The sequence below is a fragment of the Lepisma saccharinum genome, chromosome 16, assembly GCF_977018435.1.
Source record: "Lepisma saccharinum chromosome 16, izLepSacc3.1, whole genome shotgun sequence".
In the NCBI taxonomy this organism is placed as follows: domain Eukaryota; kingdom Metazoa; phylum Arthropoda; class Insecta; order Zygentoma; family Lepismatidae; genus Lepisma; species Lepisma saccharinum.
In genome coordinates, this window is record NC_139244.1 from 54724413 (window position 1) to 54738788 (window position 14376).

Consider the following 14376-nt stretch of genomic DNA (forward strand, 5'->3'; position numbering starts at 1 on the left):
TTATCACATTATCAAGCATGGCACAGTTTAACGTGGAAAACGGTGTTTGAATTCTTGTGGCAACTACAGCGTTTGCCAATTTTAGTCTTCAATTACTCCTGCTTAGAGCATTCGCGTGAATATTCGTGTGGTTTGTTTTCGTTGTTGTCTAGACATTCTCTATAGTTTAATAAGTTTACGTAGCCACGAATATTCACGTGAATGCTCTAAGCAGGAGTACAAAAAGTGCAGTGTTCCTGTGCGGAATCCAGACAATCATATCACAATAAAATGACCAACAGGAAGTTACTTCCTGCCAGCCAGGCAGCCATATTGGATAGGACAGTCAGCTGCCAGACAGACAAGGAGTAAGAAGGAGTGACAGGGCACTATACTCTCTTTTATATTTTTATCGTATTTTTATATTTTTAACCTTAACTTACCTTCCCATGTCTTAAATCTTGACTATTCTTGTCCTATCTCCTGAGGAAGCCACATGATAAGGTGAAAGCTAGAGAGCAAAGTAAGTTTACTTTAAAAAAGTTAAAAAAAACTTACTTTGCTCTCTAGCACACAAGTATTTTCTACTTATAAAACAGATTCTAAGTTTTATGAGTATAAGTTGAATGAATGTGTTATAATTGAACCTATCGTATCTACTACAATATGCGAAGTGTAACGTCTCGTCGAGTGTCAAGAACTCGTTTTAACAAATATATTAAAGAGATATTGCAATAATATAAACCCTGAGAGTACTTACCTATTCACACCTCAAGAGCACCAATGATATCTGGAAGTAAAATAAAGCGAATTAGTTTGTGGTTATTTGCTTGCATTTTCATTTTAAAACATCTTTTTTTACTTGTATTCCTACATATTATTAAGGGCATTGAAATAACTTCAAGAAAATAGACCTAATACAGGAAGACCTTGCCCAAGAACTTTACACCAACAGAAAAGTTCTTAGTTTACAAGAGTTTAATTTATACTCCAAATTTTCGTCGCCAAAGCACTCTAACATTGTATATTTTCATGGATTTTAGAAGATAAATACCTTTTAGAAAATTCTTAGAACTTTAATCAACTTTTTCTAGTATTACTTGATTTTGTGTCTAATAAAAATTAAACATATTGTTCTGCCATCTATGAAGGAAGTATTCAAGCTTGGTATTTTAGAGTGAAATTTCATTGTCAATCAAGATCTCTGTTATAGTGTAAAGGAGGCTGTCCTTGTGCAAGGGTGTATGGACCCTTTCAGTGCCTTATCGGAGTCAGGGGCACTTGGATTTTGTTCGGTGTCCCGGAGTACTAGTCCCACCCTGACAGGTAAGGGTATGAGGGGAAAAAAAATTGGTCGGGACGGGAAATGTTTAAAATCCCGACGTTCGGGACGGGAGAAATTCGGTATGTCCCAACTTGGTCGGTCAATTTTCGGGCCGGGAAATGTTTAAACTTTCCAGACGGTGTGGAAATCTCGAATTATGTAATTTATTTTCCCTTAAGTGATTGTTTTTTGTTTTTTTTTGCATTTCTGGACTTGCAATGTAGGAATCATCGAGAATTCACCACTGTTTTAAATTGCCATTTGGAATTTTCTGACTATTCGGGATCCCTCAAACTCCTACTGACAGGGTATTTCAATAATACTAGGAAGCAAGTTCTGCTGTACTTAGTGCTATAACGAATAAGTTTGCAACACTGTTTCGCCCTTGAGGACCCAAATCCCGGAATGCCTATTGAGCATCATGCATGCACGTGACTCTTAGGGCGTGGCGTTTACGATTTTGCATGGTGAGTGGCGAAGAAAGTCTGGACAACAGCAAGAGGTTTCCATCTGTTCCATGCACGATTTTCATGTCCGCTTTTTTTTTTTTTTTTTCGTAACTCGTCATAAAGAGACTGCCTTACTCATAACCAAAATTAACCTGCAGACTCTCGTTAACCAATTTCGGCTTGTGAAAGAGAAGGAAGGGGGCAGGTGGGATTCAAGGTAACCTGAGGCTTCTGGAACGGTGTAAAAGTGGATGTCCTCGGTTCAAATCTAGGATAAGCCATGGGTATATGTAGGCTATGTGTTAACCAGGCCCGTAGCCAGGCAGGGGCCAGGGGGGGCTCAGCTCCCTTGCACTGCCGCCAGCCCCCATGACATTAGGTAAAACTATTTTGTATTCTAATTTCCTTGATGTGATGAGTGAAAATTTAGACAGCATATATCATTTTGTTCACAATTTCGCGAGGGATAAATTCACAGAACATGAACAACAGCTATTAGATTTGTTCATCTTGTTTGTGAGCAGAAGTCTTAGTACCGGCAAGGGTTTAGAAGATTCTCTAGACTTTAGAAAGTTCTTTCATAGTGGAGCTTCTTTATCTGTAACATCCCTGCCCGTGTTGCAGCCTCTCGTTTGACAAATATCTGGAATTGTAACGGCATCATCCACATTCCTTCCACAGCTGCGTCAAATGCCAACAGATCCATAGCTTTGGGAACGAAGAGGAGTTTTATTGCTTCGGCCGGGGTACGGCAGGCACTATGATTGAAGTTAATATTGTACATTTCTACTTGCATGATGTAAATACCTGTATCATCAAAAATAGTATAGAGTTGTGTATAAAGGGATGGTGTCAGTAGCAGTCAATTAACACTTCAATAGATGTTTTAGAATATATAGAAAAAACTGTAGTATTTGCATGATATTTCTAAATTTTATGTTACCTTCATTTAATTCTGTTAAACCTTTGAAAAATAGACTTGGTCTACAAGCCCCCCCCCCCCCCCGATAACCCGTGAGAGCCCTCCCTGGAGATCAATTCTAGCTACGGGCCTGGTGTTAACGCCAATTCTATCTTTCTTTTACTATGTTCGTCTCATTTATCATTTTCACACATTTTTCTCGTGTCTCCTTTTCTATCTACCATTCTCTGCATTTTTATCGCTTTACTTTATATTCTCAGTCTCTTTAAAGGATCTGGTGCGGGGCACATCCAGCTGATAACAGTCACTAAAACTAATTGCTAAGAGATATAAACCTGGCGTTCCTAACCTACAATTCCGCTTAGCATTTTGTATTTATTTTCCTTTTGTGCGAGCCATAGGCTGTACGCATTACATAGTTTTGATTTTTTCTACAATATTTTGTTACATTTAGTTTTCTTTTAAGCTGTCTCTTACTTTGTCCCCTATATACACATTCTTCCCCTCCCTCCACAGTTCTTCTTCCAGTCTTTCTTCCTTCTTCCTCGCCCCACTTCTATTTTCCTGCACTCTCACCAAAAAACGCATACATTTTGCTTTCCACACACTTACACTATAAAGATGGCTCGTCTGGAGCATGATCAATCATTTCGCTGCCTTCTCTAATAGCTTTCCTCCGCCGTTCTCTTACTTCTCCCAGGTATTTCCCAACTTAGTGCCCCGTTTCCTTTATCTTTATTCTATCGTCTACCACTTCTATCACCTCCCTCCCTGTTAAGTTTTTCATCCATTTGTCCATTAGGTCACGTGTAGAAGGGCAGTTCAGTAGGATATGCTCGTCCGTCTCCTCCCCATCGCACAAAGAACAACCATGCCAGCGCGCCTCTTTCATTTTTTCCCACAACCTTGATATTTCGCTTTCCCCCATTCTCTTACTCTTAGCTGTTCCCTGTGAGGTCTTTGTTTGGCAGTCTGCTATTATTTCTTGTTTGTTGACTGGTAGCAGCTGGATGTGCCGCGCACTATACCGCCTCTTTAAATAAGTGGCAAGTAAAGGCCGAATCACATGTAACTGGATACAGTTAGCAGTTAGTTGGCGCTGAACTGGCTGGCTACCTGCCCGGATGTGATGGCTGCCTGGCTGACTGCTTGACTGGTTTGGAGGAATAGGACATGTTCTAATTGCTACTGGCTCTCCTCGACTGGATTCTGTGGAACAGCCCATCCGAGCAAAGTTTGGCCATGTGAAGATAATCTGTGAGTTTGTAAAGGGGAGTTTTTTGTCTGTGGTTTCCGAGTGTTGGTTGTTTTTGTTAGTTTCTCCATAAAAAAAGGAAAGAGATACAAGTGTATTAAATGTTTCATTTGTGTGTGTGTGTGTGTGTGTGTGTGTGTGAATGAATCCTGCAAATCTCATGTATGAATTTTGAATATGCGTACCCGATTTAATTAAAAAGCTTGTTCGGTACGCATTGATTACCATATCTTTTTCAAGCCAATTTGTAGTCCATACTTTCCTTTTTTAATTTTTAATAAAAACCACAAAGCAGTAATTCTCCTACAACATTCTTCAAATTGTTCGTCCATCCTTACAGAGATTGCCTGCTCTGCGCAATGTCTTATGGGGAAAAAATGACTATCGACAAGTACGGTAGCAAGTATCGTGTGAGGCGAAAACTAGCAAATGGGTAGCCAGTCCAGCGCCAACTAGGGCATTCTTACTGGAAATCCAGTTCCGCGTGCTTCGGGCTTAAATGATTGTTCACCAAAACCAAATGCTTTGTAGTAACCGTGCACAGCCACATGCACTATTCTCCGAGTCAAGAGGGTTCCAAGCTATCAGGTGAATATTATCACTTTTGTAGGCGGGTATCAAGTAAGAAGACCAATCAAGGAATGTTCGTTGCCATAGAGACGATTTGTTTTTGTTTTGTACTGCACTGCCGAATTAACGGTAGGATTTGGAGGTGAGTAACTTTATGGTGTCTCTGATTGTCAGAGCTTCTTTGTTGAACTGTGAACGGACACCAGCTGTCGACTAGTCCAACTGGCCTCGAGAAGGATCGTATGTAAGTGTCTAGTAGTTTAGCTACAGTCCAATAGATGTATCTATCTTAGTCGCTGCTCATTCATCGTACGTACATCTAATAAGTCTTTGGGAAGGACCGATGAATAAACTCTCTCGCCATTTTGAATAAAAAGGTATCAACCAATCACATTTAAAAGGTTAAAGCCAATCAGAAGCAGCCTCCCGCGTACTGCATGGAAGTAGTTTCGCGCTTGACCAGAGGTGGCAGCACTGTGATATACTTCAATATATGGGGTATTCGATAATTGGGGTGTCTTGTTATTCACTTGTGTTTAGGGTAATTAACAATCGATAATGCTGTATCTATCTCCTTGGAGCTGGAAAGTCTGGCTGCATTCTTTCATCGCGTGGACTTTATATTCCTACGCAGCTGCCAGTGGAACAACCAATAGTATTTCTTAGAAGTATTAGTTTACGTTGACTTCGTTCTCACAGCGGACGGAGAATAGTCGTCAGCGTTGCCTCACTAGCGACGTCTAAGGAATGAGGAAAGCAAAGGAAACGCCGAACAGCACAAGACATGTTGGCGGCAGGTGAGACACGGGAGAGAAAGCCGGGGATAATTATTTCGCGCATCCTGCCTTTCCTCCACGCATGAGGACCTCGCAGGATGACGAACCTGCTTCGCTCAGCCGAGCGGCCTGTGACCACTCAGCGGAAGATGCACGCGCTTCCTCGTCGCTCGTCGCACGCACTCGGGGAAGGAAACTGGTGCGTGCTCGTGCAGAATATTAGGGAGTTGGAGCTGCGGTTATGGCCAAAGGTCAGGGCACAATACCTATAGGTAGGTTTCATGTGACGACAGGATCCGCACCGCGGCCATGTTTGCGGCAAAGCTGTTTGTCGTCTGCAGGGAAATACCCACCACGCAGCGTTCGTTACACCTGCTCCAAGAGCACGTTTGTTGTTAGTACTGTGTAAAATGTCGGTAACATTGCATAAAAATGCAACGAAAAGCCCAACTCTAGTTCACCTGTGTTTATTTACTTGAACCAGCCACATGGAATCAGTTTGTTTTCGTATTTATTAGTGGTTCGGATTCTGCTTGAAATATTTCCATCCAGTAAGTAACCTATGTTTCCCGGTCGGGGTTGGAGAGAGTGGTCATCGACGACCTTGAGCACAGATTAACTGAAAATTCGAAGACTCAGCCATTATCTTCTGTGTTTGCTTTTAACGTTTGTTCAAGAGCAGTAATTTGAAATGTTGAGTTGTTCAAAAACAGTAATTTCACTCCTTGCTTTAACAATTTGGGATATGCAGGCCTCAGTGACGGAGTGGTTAGCACAACACACTACGATGCCAGGGGTCCCGGATTCGAATCTCGGCCTTGGCATGACTGATCTTAACGACTAGCCAAATATAGCAGAAAAACAAAGTAAAATAAATCAAATAAATCAATCACTTTGAGATACTTTGATATATCATTAACATGTTTTAACCAAGCAGTGCTTTTTTCTGACAGTACGCAAAACCTACTACCGGCACCTTTTCTCATGAATAGGATAACAATTAGTAACAGTTTGTGTTAATGAATGAAATATAAATAATCAAGTACAGGCGTGCAACTATCAAGATGAATTTAACTTTGAATGTTATCATTTTTATCGTCAAACTTATCAACACCTTTCCACCAAATAAAACAATAACGAGGAAACGCTACTTGCAAGTATGATAAAAAGAACACCAGTTCAATCCATTTGTACTAAAAGTCACAGAGAAATGTGATATATGAACTTACCTGAAAAGAAATGTTCACCCACACCGCTCTGTACTGTTTGTTTTGTTCATTAATGTTGGCACGCTTTACTCTCGCCATGACGGCGTATTCTAATCAGCAATCGGAAAATTCTGTGCCGTGAATTGCACCTTCTGTTCTTTCTTGGAATATTCTAGGATAAACGTGAGTGCCTGTTAGACCTAAACAACCTAATATTGCACAAAGTATACCATTGTAAACAAGGTTCAAATCGCCTGCCCGCCCGCTTGAATTCCGAATGTTTACAAGAACCCGCCACAATCATGGCTGCTCGATCCCACAATGCAACAGTTTGTGACGTAGGTGAAACACACCTATAGGAGTCGAGCCAACTACCAGCGCGGGATTCGCTGTTAGCGCCTACCTTAGGCCCGCTTTAGACGAAAGCATTTTCCTTAGCATTTTCCTTAACATTTATGCCATGACCAAAAAGCTACCGTGTAAAGTGAGAAATTTTAAGGCATTTTAGATGCCATGGCGTATTTCATGGCATTTCTCAAGAATATGATCGATCCTATTTCCGTAGCATATTTCGTAGATAACCAATCAGAAGCGATCTCTAGGTCACGAGTGCAGCTGTAATGGCGGCCGAGTGAGATGCAAACAATGTACCACAACACATTTTTAATAGCCGATAACTATTCAAACGAGAGGAATAACGTTTCGTATTAAATTGTTTTAGGTACAAAAGAATGGCGCTGCTTAAATACATACTTTACAACGTTTACTGTACGCGTATGGAAGAATATTTTAGTTGTTTAACCCCTAACCGGGCATGGTGATTATATTTTTTTTTCACATACTCCAAACGATACTTTCTGCGAACATGATATTTTTTGGACTTTGTTTCTCTCTTTTTTCTCATTTAACAATGTTTGATAAAGAAGGTGAGGCGTAAGAAAATATTTTTCATTTCACTTACGTAAACAGGCAAGCAGTGTCTGTCGGACACAGTGTACAATTGATATGTAAAGAAGTCTACTTGAATATATATTCATAAATGTTTAATAAAAAAATATTTAATAAGACATCACATAAAAATATTATTAACGCTAAAATAGAAAAAATGAAAAATATATGAGTAAATAAATCTTCTTCCTTACGCTACCTTCCGGCCTAACATGTTTCATATACTATGCTGCAAAAAATACAACAACATGCAATGATGATGATGATGAATACAATAATTATGGACATAGCAATGACGAGTAGGTTAAATATCCTGCTTCTCGCTTGTTTCCACAGCGATGAAGCCAAAAATCTCGCATTAGAAAGGGTTAAATTGTAAACACCGTGCACTCACCATAGATGGTGTAACTCGGTGTGCCTTTCGTGCTGTATCTATTACACATTGTAATCGCAATAGCTAACCGAAATGTTCCGTGAAATGCTTTCGTGTAAAGTACTATTTGCTGTAAGATTTTTGGAAACATTTACATAGCATTTATGCTAGCAAAAATGTTAAAGGAAATGCCTTCGTGCATGGGCGTCCGGAAGAGAGGGGGGCGTGGCCCCCCTGGAATATGAAAGTCTACCAAAAATTACGTATTTCACACATATAATTTCATTTTAGCCACAATAATATGTGTTAATTATTGCATGAACATCATAAATTCAAATTTAAGCAATGTTTTTTTTAGGGAACAACACTATTTTTGGAGAAAATGTGCCGTGTTTGCCCCTCCCTGGAAAAAAAATACCTTCCTTGCCCCTCCCTGGAAAAAATCCTGCGGACGTCCATGCCTTCGTCTAAAGCCGGCATCAGAGTACCACTCATATCAACAGCTCATATTTTCATGTTAGTATTGGTTTGTGATTGATTTGCAAGTGTAGAGTTGTAATGTAACTTCTATAATGCTTCGATTGTCATTTTATGTAACCCTTTTTTCGTGTGCTAACGAGATATAGTGCAGCATTACACATGGTAAATGAACACGCCCCAGCACATAAAAAGGTCTAGATCTGTTTGTTTTTTCGTCAAAATTAATTGCTAAGAACTATTGTTATTGTTTCTGACGATATAAACATAAAGAGACATACACGGCGGTGGTAGAAATTGCCATTGAAAATTTTCTATTAAAATTAACTTAGCTCCGTAGTTAGGCAATACACATAAAACCTTGCAGGGAAGCGAGTATTTGAGGATCTAGATGTCCCATTCTTATTGCCGGTGACTGTACATATTTAGTTCATGTCTCGGGCAAATCTTGAACAGTTTCTGGTAGCACAATATTTCGAAGAATTTCAGCTACTGTTTATATTCCGAATCCATATATCGGATGAGGCAGTCTAACGGGAAGATTTAAAAAATTCACAAAAAAATAGAGAAAGCAAAGTTAATTTTTTAACATGAATGTACTGTACGTGAGTTGAAATTGCTAGTGTACCTGAAAAATGTTATTTTTTTTTAATATTGTGTCAGTAAGATGGCGTCCTTGGTTTTGCACACATTGTCGGAGTCTCAGAGTAAATCCGCCCATGACGTTATGCTGACATATTGGTAACCTTTTTCCTGCCTGCCCTCGATGACTATGACCCAGATGAAGAAACACTCTTCCAGCAAGATGGTGCAACTAGCCATACTGCCAGAGTGTCTATGGATGTGCTTAGACTCGCATTTCATGGTCGTCTCATCAGCACATTCGGTGATATTTCGTGGCCTGCCCGTTCACCCGATTTGACGGCCCCCTGATGGGGTTACCTCAAATCCAAAGTATTCAAGGACAACCCTCCAAGAACCATGGATAATTTGAAGAAGCGAATTCGGCAAGAGATTCACAACATTGCGTTGGAGATGCTACGAAGCGTCATGGGCGGATTTACTCTGAGACTCAAACAATGTGTGCAACACCTAGGACGCCATCTTACTGACACCATATTTAAAAAAATGAAAATTTTTCAGGTACACTAGTAATTTCAACTCATGTACAGTACATTCATGTTAAAAAAAATAACTAATATTTGCTCTCTCTATTTCTTGTGAAATTTTTTAATCTTCTCGTTTGACTGCCTCATCCTACTATCGTGCTTCAAAGAATGCTTTTAGGAATTTTGTTTTCTATATAACCAAATATGTTATGGTTGCTTTCTTCTGGTGAAAACTCTTTGCCTGCGGTATTCTACTTTTGTGGCCTTTTTCCTGCGTCCTCTATCATTCGTTAATTCACTCCAAAGTGAGTCAAACATATAGGATTAGGCTATTCCTGCGGCATGCCATAATTTTTGTCTTTCTTCATATTCATTTTCAATTGTACCTACTTCTGAAGACTTCTTCTATTCCGTTTATCATTCAAAATTACTGGGTTTGCTGTAGCCCACGAGTCCATATAAGTTGAAACCACTGAAATAATTCAAATTTAGCTGAAAATTGTGAAATAATCTCCTGGTATAATTTTCGGTTGATTGTGGAAAGTTCCCCAAACAGTGAGTGAACAATTTTCGTAAGCAGTGTGTGAATTAGTTCCCATGAAGCATTCCAGGTGGCAGCACACACCAAACTTCCCTGCCAGGTACCTCGCAAGCAATGTGTGTGCGTGCGTGTGTGTGTCTTCCTCACACTTCCGGAATCCTCCGCTAATTTTCCTGGGTAATAATCGCGCTGGTGAAAAAGGAAATTAAGCGCTTGTGGGAAAGCGCTGCACGATATATTACCTCCAGTTCGCCCATAATGGGTGTGATACCTGGCGGCGACCCACTATGCCTTTCTCAGGAGACGCTTGGGGAAAGAGGCTCCCGTGCAGACGAGAGACAAAGGCTTTTCCCGTGCGAAGTGGGTACCGTAACGTTCTCGCTTCCAACGGCTAAATAATAATAATAAAAAAGAGCATCGCAATAATGCGGTGCCGTTGGAAAGCGGATGAAAGTATTTCTTTCTATGGAAAGCACTAATTGTTGGTAAATTGCTTCTTACGACAGGGGCTAACAAGGAATCGAGGAACCTTTCGAGGCTTCCGGGATCTATGAGTCATTCTGCAGTAAACGTATTAATTTTTAATATTATATTGACTATGATATGGATATTTCTAACACCATTAAGCCTTTTTCCATGATATAAAAAACTCAATATGCTGACCAAGGCTGTAATTTATTTTATTATAAAACATAAACTAAACGTAACGTTTCAACCTTATAGTAAGGTCTTCTTCAGACTCTGCACCAAGTACAAATGTAACAAGATACAAAAACAGGACGATATATATACACATTTGTTACATTTGTACTTGGTGCAGAGTCTGAAGAAGACCTTACTATAAGGTTGAAACGTTAAGTTTAGTTTATGTTTTATAATAAAATAAATTACAGCCTTGGTAAGCATATTCAGTTTTTTTTTTATATTTCTCTATTATTTATCAATTTAAGGGAACCGCGGTGGTTTAGTCTGTGTCGTCGCCTTGTAATCAAGGGGTTCCGGGTTCGATACCCGGTTAGGACTTGGATGTTTGTGTTTATCCGCAATGAAAAAACAGAGAATTTGGTAAAAATTGATACATGTTAAAAACAGAGAAGTGAATAAAAGGGATACTAGCGCTCAGGGACATTCCATTTAATAAGAAAAAAAAGGTCTGTGTGGCGTCTGACTGCCACGTGGGAGACCCGGGTTCGATTCCCGGTGTGGATGATCTAAGGTCGGGATTTTTCGGCCTTGTCTCCGCATAAAGCGGCTCTGGGCCTCACCCAGCCTCAAATAAATGGGTACCTGGGTATCCGGAGAGGATAAATGAGACCATAGTGTGGTGCTGATTACATCACTTCCGACATGGCCGAGATCGATAGAATGTGTAGGGTCCTATCCCCACATCCCTTTATTTATGCCTGATGGCATGCTGCAAAATTCACGGGGAACTTTACGTTGAATACCATTACCTTATCAATTTAAACATTAATGAAAACTAGAGATACAAGTGGAGGATAAATGTGTGTAGTAGACGGTTTACAAAGGATAAAAGCCAGGGGCGCCGGGTTGGAATGCCGGCTTGCTCATGGCTGTTCGTTGGGGTTTCATATCGTCTCCTGGGAACGGACTTACACGTAGTAAAAATGTGCTAAATATGTAAATACATATGGTTATAGTTATTTTCACCAAAATATGGACTTAAATATGGTTAAAATTGTAAAACAAATTCCGTTTTAATAATATAAGACACTACACGAGCTACACAAAATACAGTTCGCTTACGTTGACATTAATTGTAAAACAACACAAAATGTGTTTCCATTATCGGTTTCAAAAACAACGAATAACAAAATTTTGTTGTAAGTGTTCGAAAGTGAATTTCCTTCTGTTGTCTCTTAAGATGGATTTATATGGACTAAAACTGCGTTCAATGCCGCAAGAAGGAATGGGAGTGTACCTCAAATTTGTCAGTTATTCGCAAGAAATTCACCCAACTTTTTCGGTCACACGGGGACATGTATGCACGAATATGGATTATATATTGAGAAATGTTCTGAAATATATAAATAATATATAAAAATAACTAAAATATCTCAAATCTGGGCCAAAACCTAATATATGTACAAGTATGGGAAATAAAAACTGAATTTTTCGAGTTTACATGCCCTGATGCGCAAATATAATACAAAATATGACAGACTTCAGCTTCATACATAAATATGTGTTTACATATAAATCCGTTCCCTGGTCACTAACCCTCCTCCCCGATGGCGCAATGGTAGCGTTGACGCTTTGTAATCAAGGGGTCCCGGATTCGATTCCCGGTGGAGGCACATAGTGGTTCGGATCCCACTTTAAACTGTAGGTCCAGTTCCAATTAGCCTAACTGTGCATAAAGTGGACTTAAAACACCAACTCAATCAATGATCACTCATCCTCTTCGTGGCGATTAGCAAAAGTGGAAGAAAAGCAATGCTAAATAACAAGAATCAAAGTTAAATCGGCGTTAGCTTCCAACGTTTCGAGCTCATCACCAGGGAATGTAAAAAATATGGATAATAAACCTTTTCGAGCAAGGCCTCATCTCCAGGAAGCTATCAACTCGCGGCAAGCCACGGCACCTAGCGACCTGTTTAGTGAGATGATTGATTGATTGATTGATTTAGTGTTTTAAGTCCACTTTATGCACAGTAATGCTAATCGGGAATGGACCTACAGTTTAAAGTAGGATCCGAACCACTTGTGCCTCCACCGGGAATCGAACCCGGGAATTGAGTGAGATGAGTCAAGGCAAAATGGATAATAAACCTTTACCTGCTCCCACAAAAATAGGCAATAATTAGGCTGCAGAGTTCAATGAACTAACCGATCTCTAACTACGCACTGGTAATGATCAGACTGGAAAGTTGATATGAACTAACCGATCAGCGAATGTAAACAATAGAGGCCAGTATAGGGTTAAATACACGACTATAATGGGGCGGAGCTTTGACGCTGTCTTCCTATTGGCTCGCTCTGGATCCTCATGTTCTTATTGGCTAGTCGTCTGTTTACGGAGGAGTGGGTTCCAGGTGTGACTGAGCTGGAGTCCCACGGCGTAGCTTTTTATCAGTGATCGGTTAGTTCGTATGAACTTTCCAGTCTGATCATTACCAGTGCGTAGTTCGAGATCGGTTACTTCATTGAACTCTCCAGCCTAATTATTGCCTATTTTTGTGGGAGCAGGAAAAGGTTTATTATCCATTTTGCCTTGACTCACTCACTCAACAGGTCGCTAGGTGCCGTGGCTTGCCGCGAGTCGATAGCTTCCTGGAGATGAGGCCTTGCTCGAAAAGGTTTATTATCCAGAGCTGGAGTCCCACGTCCCTGTCGAGATTGGTGCTTTTCCGTGAAATGGCTATAGCTTCTTTTACTCGGTTATAACCCTACACTGGTCTCCATTTTTTACGTTCGCTGATGATGAGAGCAATGCATATGCTCGAAACGTTGGAAGCTAACGCCGATTTTACTTGGCTGGTAACCCGAGAACACTTGTTCGAATCACGTCGCCAGGAAAGATACAATTCCTATTAACAAAAATCAAATCATATCAAACTAGAATAAAACGGACGATACAGATTTGTAATGGTGATACATTCTGCATTCATAAGAGAAGGCAGTACAACTGGTACAGTTCGACTTTTTCCTGGAAAATATCTCAAACTGTCAACAGCACCTACCCTACTTCCCCCAACAGATGGACAGGCGAACATAGTAGCTCGGTGCTAGGTTCACGGCGTTGCTACATTTTTGCTTTACAGACGCCCCCCGATCGCCTCTTCTGAACTTCCCGTAGAAAAGTGAATTCTCCAACGCCACCATTGCCCTTTCTACGTAGGTGAGTGTCCTTACAAGAATTTCCAACATCTAAGGGACACGTGGTAGCCACGCAGCTCTTCACGATTGTGAGGAAAGATGACGTCAGAGTTATTTACGTTTGTTCGGAACTATAGAGTTTTGTTTTTGTTTTGAGTAACTAGGTCTTAATTAATAATTGTGTCACGAAAGAGATCTAAAATTCAAGTAAGTAGGCCTAATTTGACCATATATCCCATATAAAGAGAGGCTTCTCAATATAAAATTAGTCAAAAAATAAAGTTTTTAAATTAACAGATATGAATCATCCACATCCACCTATTTTCAATTGCAAATTTAAGTAAACAACACATAAAATACTGAAACATATTTTAACATATCTGATGCTAGAAATATATATCTTAATGACGTATGAGAGCAAGAATATGTGAACAATTGCCCAAAGTATGAATTTATTAACAAATTATAAGAACACATTAATGTTAATAAGACTTGTTGAACTTCTGAAATGTTATTGCACTGATTGTTCTGCCAACTTCAATGTATGTATCTCTTGTGTTCACTAGCGTACGGAGGGTTTCTTTTTCCGGGGAAGATGGATACAC

At 40.0% G+C, this 14376-nt stretch overlaps 1 protein-coding gene across 3 annotated transcripts in view; it reads right to left on the reverse strand.

The window, feature by feature from the left end:
* Positions 1–14376, reverse strand: part of LOC146000484 (uncharacterized) — a 349277-nt gene that overhangs the window by 260443 nt on the left and 74458 nt on the right. For all 3 annotated transcript variants that reach the window (XM_083138168.1, XM_083138169.1, XM_083138199.1), the window contains exon 2: positions 740–769. The gene's annotated coding sequence lies outside the window, so the exon portion shown is untranslated. The remainder of the gene's footprint in view (positions 1–739; positions 770–14376) is intronic.